Genomic DNA, 15,888 nt, shown 5'->3' with positions numbered 1-15,888 from the left:
TTTATAGGTTTATAATATTAATCCCTTAGGTTCATAATATTAATCTCTTAGGTTCAATATAAATTATGGTCAACAAAGAGTTTATATACATTAAATTTATGATATTAATCACTTAGGTTTAATAATTATTATATAGATCATAAAATTTGTTCTTTATAAAATATTCAATAATATTTTTAATCATATTTAAAAATAAAAAATTAAGATATATTTTTAAGATATTTATTCTTTTTCTATTTTTTAAATTAAATTAATTAATTAAAAAATATATATTATATGATATAAAATAAATTAATATTGTCTAAACCTAAAATATTGATAAAATATAATTTACATTTCACTAGAATAAAAAATAAAAAACAAAAATATTTAAATTAATATATTATTAAACTTTTTATAATTAATAATTATATTAGAATAATTAAAAATATGTCATAGAGTAAGTGTTTTGATGAGAAATGCCACAATAGTCCACCGGTTATACTATTGATATCAAACCAAACCAAAATGATGTTACGTGTACCTACACCGTACACCAAAAACTACAATAAGTGCAATATTTAAACCACTGCGTACTTACATGAGACACTAAGGGACACATGGAAGGACCACATGGAAAAGTGGGTGAGGTAATGTTATTAATCAGTTGACATCGACATCGACATCAACATTGACATCCTTGGGCACAAGAAGCTCCATATAAGGCAATGACAACAATGTTGTAATGCACAAGTTTTAGTTGCTTTTATTCACCTTGCACATTAGGCCAAAAGCTATGATACCATATAAGCCTAACACAAATGGCTCTGCTTTCTTTTGCACCCTTGGTTACACTCCGTAGACCGCTGTTCATTTCTACTTTTGAGCTAAGAGCTATGCATAGAACAATCCCAATTCTTGGAATGTGTACGCAATGGAAATCTGTAACACCTTCCATGAGCATGAGTTCGACCACTTCCATATGTAATGAGGATGTTGTAAGAAGACGCGTAGGTGACACATAGGATGCTGTAAGGATTGTGAAATTGTCATCTATCACTTAACTCGATTTTACTCAACATTCAACTCTCAATCAATAAGTTAATTGACTCTCTATGTTTAGGCAACTACACATGCGAGAGTAATTACAATTTCTAACACTCCCTCTTAAATATGACCGTATGAATCAACATAACTTAAACATGACCTAAAATTACTCAACTATGCTTGTCAGGGTTACAATGACTCAAGAATTTATTTTTCTCGTCCTCCAAATTTTATATCCTCAAAATTGCTTCATTGTGCTTTATTGTTGTAGGCTCCATATTCCTTTACTTGTTGTCACTGCAATTTTTCTTTGAATTTTCTTGAATTTTTGCTTAAACACAATTTGATCTTGTCTTCTACAACTTCAACTTCAAAGATTCATTCAACTATAGACTTCTGCCACAACATTGCATCTTCAAACTATTGATCTGAAATGACCATATACTAAACACTAATGTAGAAGTGATTAGCCATCAATGAGTTTGAATGTTAACTGAAAGCAAGGAAATATAGGAAAACTGCTTCAATTGATCACTTGAGGACGACTGATAAACCATAAGTAAGATGTAAAACAAAAGTGAAAATAGCGAATACACAGATATACCAGAAAACAAGATTGATTACGAAGTTCATCCCTGATGGACTATGTCTCCAGGTCCACTTTCAAGTTGGGTGACCATTTTTATTAGGAATGAGATGAAGGTGTTGATTACACAGAAAATTAGAGAGACTGAACTTACACACAGGAAATTCTTACCCCTATCATTAGAAAGCTCTATGAACCAGCTTTCCAATATCGCTTTCCAAATCCAACTCTGGATTCTCTCGAAACCCTAAAAACAAAATCGCCTCTATCCCTCCAGAACCTGCATAAAAAAGCCAAAAACCACTCTAATGTTTTTCAAAGGACAAATCTATCTTTTATAGGACAAATCTATCTTTTATAAGCCTGCAGGTACATAATAACTTCCATGGGCTGATTACAAGATGAATTGGTTCCTCCATGATGAGTTTGGGAACTAGGTCTTATGGTTTTGTGACACCTAGGGTCATAGTTATGGTCACCGAGTTAGTTTTTAAAACCAACTAACAATCAAAACAAAAAAAATACATTATATTAGGATATAACCACTGGTGGTCATCTTGACTATGTGCGTTGGCTAAGTATTTGCATATGAACAGTTCTATCTCCTAGTGGTCGACTGTTGGACTAACAACAAATGGCTTATCTTCCCCGCGGTTATGGCTACTGTCACGGTGATGCTTGTATGTGCCTAGCCTGTTGCGGTTCTAAGGTCATCGCGGTTACCTCCTACCCCTGTTATTAAACTCCGATGGTCTACATAACGTGTTCACATGTCAACTGCTGCTTTAGACCCCGATGCAGTTAACTGCTTACCCCGACGGATTTTCAACGTTGTTCACATGTCGTTACTGCTTGACTATTACGGTTATCTGCCTGCCACGGTTATAACCTCCACCCATTAAATTTGATCACATGATCCTGCTACGGTTTAGGGACCCCACGCGATTACGTTGTGTTTTCAAATTATTTTTTTTCTATTTATAATGTTTAAATGTTATAATAGGTCGAGGGTTAGGTGATAGGTTCATTGATTGGTTTCTTTTGCATAGGTGTATGCATTTTATTTATTTTTAATACATAGGTGTGATTCGAACTTAGGACTAGGGTCTTAGGTAAGGATTTGTACATGGTTTTGATACATGGCTTTAGAACTTAGGGAATGGTGTTTAGCATAGCATTAGGGTTTGTAGAACTTAGACATAGGTCTAAGATTTAATACATAGATTAGGTTTTTAATGTAGCTTTTTTTTTAACCCATATGTACAATATTGTCATAATGTGACATTTGCGAAATTCGTCTCATGATGACAATAAACCCATGCCTATCATCAACAAACGACGATATCAATCCTCTACCACGACGACACCCATGTCGACACATTAAATCTTTGCGATGGACGACACAATGATGTCGACATTAATCATGTTTGTCGAACGAAAAATACACATGTCATCGACCAAACCCTGGGGAACTGTCGATCCACTGAACTTGACAACCAGGTGCTAAACCATCTCCACTGAATGCCATGAAAACCTATGAAAATTACCTGAACAACCTGATCATAACCAACACTTTCAATACTAAACACCACCCATGAATACTGATGACCACACTTTAAACACCTGTGCAGTTGAATTGATGGATCCTCCTGGATCATTCCTCTCCATTTGAAAGCTTTTGGACCACAAAAGTTTGACTAAACATTTAGTCGATGAGGGTAGAACTCCCTCTCTTTCCATCTTGACTTGACGATGTACCAATGCATTCAATCAATCACCTACAAGTGATGACCCTGATGATGCTGACCATGATACCTTTCGATTTGGTGACTTGTTTCTTCCATCCGCAATATGAACAACTTGCGACGATGGGAAAACAACCTGTTATGAACATGGAAATTGTATTCTTTCCTCAAAGAATCGTGAGTTAGTGATTCAAAAACATCTTTGAAAACAATATTTGTAGAAATTCGCTCAATACATCTTATGGGTATTAACAATATACTTTTCGGAATAACTGAAATACTCAAAGACTCCTTTCATTTTTACTTCATATCAATTACTTGACTTGATTTACTTTCTTGTTGACTGATTACTAACTGAACTTGCTACACATAACTCATCCAGCTATGATGTAAAGTCTATTGCACTTAGTTTGGTTTTGAAAGTATCTAAGTAATTTTTGATTTACTTGAATCACTATTTCTTCATCTACTGAGTGATATTTCCATTGACTAACACTTTCACTTAATGCATTAGTTTTCAAATCATGATAAGGAAGCTTTAGATCTACTTTCGAAAATGCTTTGTCATGAAAACTTATAGACTTCCCCTCCACTCGAAAAGAGGCTTCATTACTTTTTAAAGCATGAAATGATGATGAAATACCAAAGAAAAACAACAATGACTTTCCCCAATACTGACCTACACCCCTGAAACTGAAAATAAACATACCATCTGAAACAAGTCTCCGATTAGACTCACATGTTCCATTCCCTACAATAAACTACTGATGATGATAGTTTCTAGAATTCAGTCGAATGAATGAATTGAGATTCATTCTGTCTTTAAGAAGATGTTCATAGGACATTAAATGTATCTCATGTTGCTTATCCTATTCATGAATAAGATTTCTTGGAAAAGATTTAACCACCTTGGCCAATTGATCTATAAACTGAATCTCACATCTTGAATAATCATCCTTATGTTGTTCCTCAATAAACATGAGTACATATTTACTTGAACTTATTAAATTCTTAAGTTCATTTGTAAAAATTAAATCCAAGTTTGATTTGACTTTATGTGCCCTAACAATAAATTCAACCTCTTCTTTCTTTAGGTGATATTTATTTTCTCTTCTATAAAACACTGCATCTTTATCATAAAGATAAGGGCTTCCTAAGACAACTCCACATATGTCTACTGGGACCACATCTAACTCGACTTCATCAATGTACTTAGATGTAATTGAAAATTTTAACCAACACTGCTTTATGACATGTATTTGAGTTGATTTATTAATCCAACCTAATGGGTATGGTCTTGGATGATTCTATGTCCCCAATCCCAAGTGGTCAACTATATGTTCAGATATTAAATTTTCTTGCGCTCCGCTGCCAAACATTGTGTCAATCTTTGTATGCATAGAAGTTATTCTTATGTGGAAGAGTTCAACTCTTTTATCCTCACGTAGAGGATTTATGTTTGAAGAAGATACATTAGTTTTCGAACTTGAACCAGTATCAGAAGTTTTACCTGTCGTAACCATGGCGGTTATCCTCATTTCATCAACTGAATCTGAACCTAGATCCTGCTGGACTGTTGCAATGGCCTTCTTCTCATCCTTTGCCTTAAGGAACTTTTTGGGATTAAGTTCTGGATGAAGTTTCCAACACTTCGATTCATCATGACCGATTCTTTAGCACTGAGAACAAGTAGGTCTTTCCTTTTGAATGATTGTTGATTTCTTTCTCGTCGAAATGTTCTTCCCCTTACTATCACTGGAATCTTTGGTCTCCAACTCTTTGGATGACTGAGATGAAGACTTGAATGGTTTGCCACTTGACTCAATATGTATTGCCTAAAGACACACCTCGTCAAAATCGTCAGGATCAAACATCAATAAAGTATGTTGCAAATATGAATGTAAACTGCCGATGTATTTTAACAATGTTTCACATGTATCCAATGAAATACCAAGCGCCAATGCTTTCTTCCTGAACTTCTAAGTAAACTCATGAACAAGCTTCCCTTTACCTTGCCTGAGATGCTACCAATCAATAATAGCTTTTTGCATGTATCCTAAAGGATAGAACTATTTCCTAAGAGCTTTTAAAAACTTAGACCATGAAGAGATGACTTTTCCTTTATGCTTTACATCTAACTGAGTTTTTCTTTCCCACCAGATTAAAGCTGCTCCCGCCATTCTCAATGTAGCTAATTGAATTTTAGTTTTATCATTATAAATGTTCTGAATATGACAATACACTTCTAACTGCTTTATCCAGTTATCTAACTTTTCAAGATTAATTTCACCATCATAAACATGTAACTCAAATTTAACATCAAGTTTCAAAAGAGATGTTTTCTTAGGTTTCTTTTCCATTTCAGATTCTACACTGGAAGAAGAAGAAGAAGAGGATGATGGAGATGATGGAGGTGAAGGAGGTTTATCATTCTTCCCTTTACCTTTGTCCTTCTATGATGCCTTTGAAGAAGAATCTCCATATCTTGCCTTCTTGTCTTTGTACAATTATCCCAACATCTATTGCATAGTTAAGAACGACTGCTGAAACTCTTCCTCACTTATCTTAATTTAAGTGTTTTCACTAGCATCAAGTCCTCACATGATCGATTTCTAAAAAACTCATCGCTTTCCAATATCTTGATCGATCTGCTCAAGGATTCCTTCTCCTCATTGCAACTTAGACCTGGTTAACATTCAATGGCACATTCTACAAACACAACCTACTCTGATACCAAATTATGTGATCTGAAATGACCATATACTAAATATTGATGTAGATTTGATTAGCCATTAGTGAGATTGAATGCTAACTAAAGCATGAAAATCAAGGAAAAATGCTTCAATTTATCACTTTACAACAGCTGATAAGCCATAAGTAAGATGCAAAATAGAAGTGAAAATAGCGAATACACAGATATAGCAGACAACAAGATTGATTACGGAGTTCTTCCCTCATGGAATACATCTCCGGATCCACGTTCAAGATGGGCATCCGTTTTTATTAGGAATGAGAAGCAGGTGTTGATTACACAACAAATTAAATAGACTAAACTTTTGCACAAGAAATTATGACCTGAGTCATCAAATAGCTCTTTGACCTAGCTTTCCAACGCCACTTATGGTTTTTCAAATCCAACTCCGGATGCTCCCGAAAACCTGAAAACAAAATCCCCTCTATCTCTCCAGAACCTACATACAAAAGCGGAAAACCACTCTAATGTTTTTCAAAGGACAAATCTGTCTTTTATAAGCCTATAGGTACATAATAACTTCCATGGGTTGATTACAAGATGAATTGGTTGCTCGATGATGAGTTTGGGAACTCAGTCTTATGGTTTTGTGACATCTAGGGTCATACTCATGGTCACCGAATTAATTTTTAAAACCAACTAACAATAAAAACCCAAAAATACATTATATTAAGATATAACCGCTCCCGTTCATCTTAACTGTGCATGCTGGCTAACTGTTTGCATATGAATAGGTCCTACATCCCGACGGTCGACTGTTTGACTGACAACAAGTGGCTTATCTGCCCAACAGTTACAGCTACTGCCACAGTGACCGTTGTATGTGCCCAGCCTGTTGTGGTTCTAAAGTCCTGACGGTTACCTCCTAACCCTGTTATTAAACTCTGATGGTATACATAACGTGTTCACATGTCAACCATGACTTTATACCCCAATGTGGTTAACTACTTACCCCGACGGATTTTCAACGATGTTCACATGTCATCACCACCTGACTATTATGGTTATATTCTCGCCACAGTTATAACCTTCACCCGTTAACTTTGATCACATGATCCTGATGCGGTTTAGGGACCCGCATGGTTAGGCTATGTTTTTTAATTGTTTTTTTATTTATAATGTTTAAATGTTGAAATAGGCCGAGGGTTATAGGGTCACTGATAGGTTTCTTTTACCATAGGTTAATGCATTTTATGTATTTTTAATACATAGGTGTGATTAGATCTTAGGACTAGGGTCTTAGGTAAGGATTTGTACATGGTTTTGATACATGGCTTTAGAACTTAGGGAATGGTGTTTAGAATAGGATTAGGGTTTGTAGAATTTAGACATAGGTCTAGGATTTAATACATAGATTAGGGTTTTTATGTACTTTTTTTTTAAAACCCATATGTACAATATTGTCACAATGCGATGTCCTCGACATTTGTCTCATGATGACAATAAACCCATGCCTATTGTTGACAAATGACGATATCGATCCTCTGCCACGACAACACCCATGTAGACACATCAAACCTCTACAATGGATGACACAACCATGTTGACACCAATCCTATTTGTCGAATGACAGAAACACATGTTGTTGACGAAACCCTGGGGAGTTGTCAATGAACTCAAGTCGACAACCAGGTGATAAACCATCTCCACTGACTGCCATGAAAACCTATGAACATTACTTGAACAACTGGATCATAACCAACATTGTTAATACTAAATGACACCCATGAATATTGATGATGACACTTTAAACACCTGTGCAGTTGCATCGACGGATCCTCCTGGATAATTTATCTTATTTTCTCTGCTTAAATCTTGTATGTTCTTGACTCCATTGCTAAAAAATGGTTTCAACGCATTCATCTATGTCTTTAGAAATATCCATATCATTCTTTTCACTTTCATCATGAGGTACTGCTGCTTTTTTTGTGTAATCTGCATCAAATTTAATAACCACATTTCTTTCAACTTCTTTTCCCATGCTATTTTGAGCACCTGCATATTCAAAAACAATGTTAAAAACATCTTTCATATGACTCTCTTCAGTGAGAGCCTCTTGCTCTACATATTCATTCTTTTCAACTACATGGAGGTTGTCTTCCACTCTTCAGTGAGAGCCTCTTGCTCTACGTATGATTTCCTTTCAACTGCATGTAGGTTGTCTTCCATTGTTATGTTGTTAGTGGATATTCTCACCAAAAACTCTTCAATCACTTTATCATGTTCTTGATCATCAAGTGCTGCTAGATGACATACTTCTCACTAGATGACATACTACTTCATGAGCAGTTCCAACTGCTTCAAATATTGCTGCTATAGTGACAACTTCACCCTTCAATGTTACATCAAATATTGTGCTTACCATATTGTCACAATCAATACCTTTGTGTGATGAATGGCTTGCTCCTTGGAATGACTTCTTCGACAAATAATGGATATCTAATGTTTTATGATATGAAATGACCTCATACCTTCTGATATCCTTTATGCCTCCTCTACTCAGATATCTCTAATCCCATAGCCAACCCTAGCTCAGTGGGAGAGGAAATTAGGGTTTGGGGATTTATGGTTAAGGTTTGGGAAAAATGGGAACGTGGGATAGGGGATTAATGGATTTAAGGGGGTAATGGAACTTAAGGAATAAGGGAAGCAATGAAAAAGGGATAAGGGAGTAAACTTGGTGGCAAAATAGTCATCAAAACCCTAGGCAACAAGTTTCTCGAAGGTACTTTAAAAGCTATGCTTTGATTGTGTTACACAAGCACCATGAAACATACACCATAAAACCATCATCAAACTTTTATGGAAAATAGCTTTGAAGACTCAACCTACTTGTATCAAGACCGATTGATGCAATTTTGGAGCAGATTTGGGCGGATTTGGTAAATTTCAGGCTTCCTGGCTGTATGCGCTGCGCACTCAGCCCAGTGCACAATGCCTCTCCATTGCGCCACGCTTGTGTTATTTTACACTGGGTTCTGAGGCCCATTGTGCCGTGCCTAGTGAGTGCACCACGCCTCCTGCCCAGTGCATCGCGCCGGTCAAGTTTCACCCAAACTCACCCAAACTTGTCACTCACTTACCAAAATCATTTTTTCTTGCTTCTCTTTGCTCTTGACATATGAATGAACCTCAAACACTTGGACAGATGTTTTATACATGAAGCCTTTAAATTCATTTTTCCAAAACCCACTTTCATAACATTGCAGACTTTGGCAATTTCATTTCAACCTCTGTTTTTTCACCTTTTGGCTTTGTTGATGAAATGAATGAGCTGAACTTTGCTTGTTTTTTACAGGTGTAGGAGCTTCTTAGGCTAAGGAAAGAAACCAGGGTGCAGGTGAAGGAATGTAGCATGAAGAGAACAAAATATACATGATTTTGTACAAAAAAGGTTAAATACTCTGTTTTTTCCTCAAAACGGAGTTTTGAGGAAAAACACATTTTCGGATACTTATTAACAAAATTTGTTGGCGATAGAACCTCCTCATGGTCTGCTGGTGATTATCGAACACTCTGAAGCATTTATTGACAAAACCCTAATGAAACCCTAGACCGACTTGACACAAAAACCCTAAAGACAACTTTTGCAAATTTTTAATGAAAAGAATACTGTATATGCCTTTTTAATGAATAGAGATGAACCAGCAGGTAAATGACATGAGGGACATAAGGAAATCCACTCTCGTCAGATAATCCATGTGCCTAACGGAATGCAGATGACCGGGCGGGACTCCTAATATGAAATGCATGCAACAAAGAGATTTTGATCTTTGACGGATGGCTGAATAGACCAACTCTAACAATGTCAATCTATTATATTGATCATAAAATATGTACGTTCATGTTATTATATTTTGTTACAATATATTTTGTTAATCCCATTTGCATATTACCTACGAGGAAAAACATGATGAGATTTTATATATAACATGTAAACAAATCAACAATATCTATAAAAACATGAAGTATATGATGGGTTGCATTTAACTGACTAACTAGTTTGGACACCATGTTCTTTTAGTTAATATCTTGCTTGTTATTGTCCCTAATTTTACATTCCTCCCAAATAAATTGAATATATATATATATATATATATATATATATATATATATATATATATATATATATATATATATATATATATAGATAACAGTAGAACAATATAAAAAGAGATGGCCCAAAGGAATAATGAAAAAGGTGAAAAATAACTTACAAAATCTTTCACATTCTTTTTATTATAGTATAACAAAGGTATTCTTTCAGAAATCTTCTCTTTATTACATAGACCTATTTATTAATTTTATAACTAGCAATTGCACTACATGTTGCAAAGAAACATAGTAAGGCATAAATTTGAGAAGAATGGTGACATATAGAAGATCAAGATCAATGAATATAAAAATTAGTAAACAAAATGCCATTCAATGCTAGAAGATAAAGAGAAATCACTTGCATTATGCCAAATGTACAGATTGTATAACCTTTCTAGCATAGATTTCCTCTCCACCTTTAAAATTTCTCTTTCAAGTTCCAATGGCAATCATTTGATAAAAAAAAATACTCTTTTTCAATATTGAACTATCTCACCTGATCAAAAGCTTACACTTTATTACCACTTACTCTTAAGGCGGTTGGATTTGCCTTTGGTTGTCCTTGACTAATTTATTTTGGGCATTTGGATTGGTTTTTTCCACGACCATTCCTTTATTTAGCATGATATTCCCGTGAGACTTGGCTATGTATTTGATTGCGCAGGGGACTATAAATAAATGGAAAAGGATTTTTATGCCTCATAAAGTAGATTGTATTCTAAAACAGTGGAAAAAGGTTGTGAAGTGTACATTTGATGCTGACATTGTTTCCTTCCACAAAGGTTTGGTCCACATATCTTTCTCCTCTCATAGTCATTTTTGACCATTTTTCAATATTGAATTGTCTCACTTCATCAAAAGCTTGCAATCTTTTACATTCTACCAAAACATAATTTGATTCTGAATGTGTTCATTTCTGCATTATTTTATATATTTTCTTAGTCCCATTTGCATATTATCTACGAGGAAAAACACGATGAGATTTTATATATAACATGTAAACATATCAACAGTATCTATAAAAACATGAAGTATATGATGGGTTGCATTTAACTAACTAACTAGTTTGGACACCGTGTTCTTTTAGTTAATATCTTGCATGTTAGTGTCCCTATTTTTACATTTCTCTCTCTCTCTCTCTCTCTCTCTCTCTCTATATATATATATATATATATATATATATATATATATATATATACAGTAGAACAATATAAAAAGGGATTGCCAAAAAGAATAATGAAAAAAGTGAAAAATAACTTACAAAATCTTTCACATTCTTTTTAGTATAGTATAACAAAGGTATTCTTTCACAATTCTTCTCGTTATTACATAGACCTATTTATTAATTTTATAACTAGCAATTGCACTACATGTTGCAAAGCAAACGTAGTAAGGCATAAATTTGAGAAAAATCGTGACATATAAAAGACCAATATCAATGAATATAAAAATTAGTAAACAAAATTCCATTCAAGGCTAGAAGATAAAGAGAAATCACTTGCATTATGCCAAATGTACATGTTGTATAACCTTTCCAACATAGAGTGCCTCTCAACCTTTAAAGTTTCTCTTTCAAGTTCCAATAACAATCATTTGATAAAAAAATGCTCTTTTTCAATATTGAACTATCTCACTTGATCAAAAGCTTACACTTTATTACCACTTACTCTTAAGGTGATTGGATTTGCCTTTGGTTGTCCTTGATTAAATTATTTTGGGCATTTGGATTGGTTTTTTCCACCACCATTCCTTTATTTAGCATGATTTTCCTATGAGACTTGGCTATGTATTTGACTGCATAGGGGACTATAAATAAATGAAAAAGGATTTTTATGCCTCATAAAGTAGATTGTATTCTAAAAAAGTGGAAAAAGGTTGTGAAGTGTACATTTGATGCTAACATTGTTTCCTTCCACAATGGTTTGATCCATATATCTTTCTCCTCTCATAGTCATTTTTCACCATTTCTCAATATTGAACTATCTCACTTGATCAAATGCTTGCAATATTTTACATTCTACCAACACATAATTTGATTCTGAATGTTTTGATTTCTGCATTATTGTATTGCATGGTACAATGGAGGAGAAGGATTGGTATCATACATAAATTTCACAATTACTATTAAGTTACGCAAACAGAATGTTTGATACATGAAAAGCATATAAACAAAGACATAACTCTACATGTGCATTTCTGTACCTTCTCTGCTTGAAGCAAATAATTTTCAACTTTTGCTTCACACTGTTCAATCCACATTCTTTGGAAGAGTTATGATTTTGGACCATGTTGCATGGGGATCCATCTTAGCTAACACAAGAGATTCAACCCCACGAAGCTACTTTGAAATTTTATTATATGTAGGTTATAATTCTTAGCAATGCCCACACTAGGGAGGGTATAATCAAATGTGGTTTCCAGGTTCACCTCAATTAAAATTCATTGTTTCTAACTATTGATTCTACACCTTAGACTGATCATTACATTAAAAATAGGAGAAACCATGAACCTGACTCAAATGCTTCTTGATTCGGTCAATATTAAAACATTACAAAATGTGTTTGTTTCCCTTGTCTTCTTCAACTAATTGTTGATTTTTTCATTGCAAGTTTCAACTCTTTCATCACCTACTGTAGAGAAGCCTAATACGTATAGAAGGATAAAAATATTATTTTTAATTAATTCTCGAAAAGAAGTAAAGCATGTTGGAACTCATTTTGAGGGATATATAACTTAAGGTGTTTTCCAAAAGTGGAATTCCAATGGATGTCGTACTAATTGAATAAAATGGAGATCAAATTTGATTCAGATTTAAATAGGAACACAAAAAAAGATAGATATAACCATAAATACAAAGATGCAATAGAAATACCACTTCATTTAATTAATCTCAAATACTGAAATATGCTTACAAATAGAATGGAAATAAGACTAGCTCGAGCAATGGTAGCTTATCTCTCAGAAGAGATGTGTCGGTTACATGCCTCTGAACTGTGTTACAATGAGGCTTAAAGGCCTATTTATTATTTAGAAATGATGAAAACCCCTAAAAATCCAAAAATCTAACCCTAGGAGATGAAGAGCCAAACTATGGGCCCCGTTTGGGTAAATTGGCACATAAACTTCCCCGGGTCATAACTTTGGCATGCATTTTTCGTTTAACACACACAATAACTTATTAGAAAGATCTATTTGAGGACTACAAATTTTGAATGACCAACATCAATAAATGTCTCATTTTTGTCATAAGTTTCACACAAAACGTTGTTTTGGGCCCCAAAACGGCTCCAGAAGTTCATGACCTAAAAAATCTGCCAAGAATAGTAAATTGTGCTACAAATAAGGAAACTGAAAAACTTAAAGAAATAATGGCAGGGGTCCAAGTGGAATAGCCACTTGGCCACCAATATGCACCTTGATCATTCCTCCCCCCTTAGGAAAAAATGGTCCCCATTGTACTGAGTTCGTCCGTGAGATGATGAAACTTCTATTGAACTTGGTCCTCAGTGAGCCACCTGCCGTGGTCAAGGAGTTGGCTTGCTTTGATAACTCGATATAGTTGGATCCTTTATTTTTGGGTGTTCTTGATCTAGGTGTCCATGATCCAATCAGCTGTGGCTTGTTTCATGAAATCTGGATTTAACTCAGTAAGTGTTAGTTGTTCTGCAATGTCTGATGTGTCCAACAATGGTGAGAAGCATGTTCGAAGGTGGTCCTCATTGAACAATGGGTGCAGGCCAAGGAATGGGGGAATGTTGAGCTCAAATTCATTGTCTCCAAAAGCCTTGCTGTTGGTGTAAGGATCATATCGGAGTGTTTTGAGTTTCCAATAGGCTATGGTAAGGCATTCCTTCTGCAAATGAAACCATACTTTGTCACCCACCTGAAACTTTTGTCGCACCCGATGTTGATCATGTCGTTGCTTGTACTTGTAAGTTGATTTCTCCAAAATTTCATGGACTTGCTAGCGGATATGTTGGATGTGCTAAATGAATCTATCTTCCTTATCAATTTCTAGCTGGAAATTCACTGAATCTTCCAAAGTAGTTGCAAATGGTATGGCTGCGTCAATGGTACATAGTGGTTGGAATCCCAAGCCCACCTAAAAAGGGTTGTGGCGAGTCGAGCTATGGAGAGCTCGATTATAATTGTGTTAGACATAGGGGAGGCTCTTGTCCCATGTGTGTGGATTCTTTGGTTTCTACATGTGCAGAATTTGTGCTATCATCATGTTGATGACCTCTGTCTAGCCATCAGTTTGGGATGGAAAGTTGTGGACTTAGTGAGCTTGGTGTCCAGCATCGACCAGAGTTTCAACCAGAATTTAGAGGAACCTGTTGTCTCAATCTACGATGATAGACTATGGGGTCCCAAAGTGTACCCACACTCATTCAAATAAGAGTTTAGCAGTGGCTTTTGCTGTGATATTCTTCTTGTAGGCCGTCGTAATGGCCATCTTCAAGAATTTGTCAAAGACCACAAAAACATAGTCATTCCATGCTTAGTAGAAGGAGGGCCCAACATGTAATCCATGGAGATGGATTGCCAAGGTCGACTAGTGGTAGGCAGTGGAGTATAGAGGCCTTTCTTCTTTATGGTCGGGTTGGAAATGGCATAGGGAGTGGAGGATCTAATGTACTTCCTAACATCGTTTGAAAGATTCAGACAATAGAAATACTTAAACTGTAGTGCGCTTCCCAATTCATCTTGGCACACTCGCTTGAACGAACACAAAGTTGTCCCAGGTGACATAGAAGGGCATCTTGGAGGTGAAAATTTAGAACTTTATGAACTGCTAAGAGTGTCTGGTATGAGTGGCCGAATTCTAGATCACTTTGGTAGAGAGGTGGCAAATCAGAAGCCTTGTGCCCACAAGATTTGAGCATGGTGGTTAACACCATGATAGGTGGTCGGCCAAGGTAGTTTGCAATATTATTGGTGTTTCCCTTCTTATACTTGATATTCAAATGGAACTATTGCAGGTACGTTAACCACTTCTGATGGTGGTCATTCTGCAACTTCCCTTGCATGTGTATGAACTTCAGGGGTTGATGGTTTGTCTGGATGTTTGTTGCCTTCCCCAATATGTAATGCTTCCATTGTCGGCAGACCTGCACAATGGAATACATCTCTTTGTCATAAGTGGGATACTTACGGACTGTGTCTGAAAGTGTCTCACTGTGATATGCCACTTGATGCCCTTATTGAATAAGGACTTCCCCAATATCATAGTTAGAGGCATCTATCTGGATCTCAAATTTTTGTTGCAAGTCTAATAAAATGAGAACTGGAGCAGAGAAGAGTGATGTTTGAAATCTGTGAATGCCTTTTATTGAGATTCACACCAATAAAAATTTTCTTTCGCTTCTCGCTTGGTGACTTGACTCAAGGGCCAAGTGATATGAGAGAATCCCAACATGAACCTGCGGTAGAAATTGGAAAGACCTAGAAAGCTGCTAAGCTCTGTGAGAGTGGTTGGGGCTGACCAATTGCAAATGACTTCGCTCTATTTCTTCATCTGAATCTGAATTACAGGAGCCTTCACGCTCCCATGAGATTTGTCCATCTACAGTGGGATTTACCCAGTCTTTCTCTCGCGCAATTGTCTTGTAGATGGAGTCTATGTTGTCGTCGCTTTCATAGTCACGCATTGGCTCAGTGTAGTGTGATCCCTCAATAGCTTC

This window comes from Pinus tabuliformis, chromosome X (assembly GCF_031772625.1).
Source record: "Pinus tabuliformis cultivar Carrire ecotype Pingquan chromosome X, CPIR1, whole genome shotgun sequence".
NCBI classification, from domain to species: Eukaryota; Viridiplantae; Streptophyta; class Pinopsida; order Pinales; family Pinaceae; genus Pinus; species Pinus tabuliformis.
The sequence above is the reverse complement of the archived record's forward strand: the minus strand, read 5'-3'. Positions refer to the sequence as shown.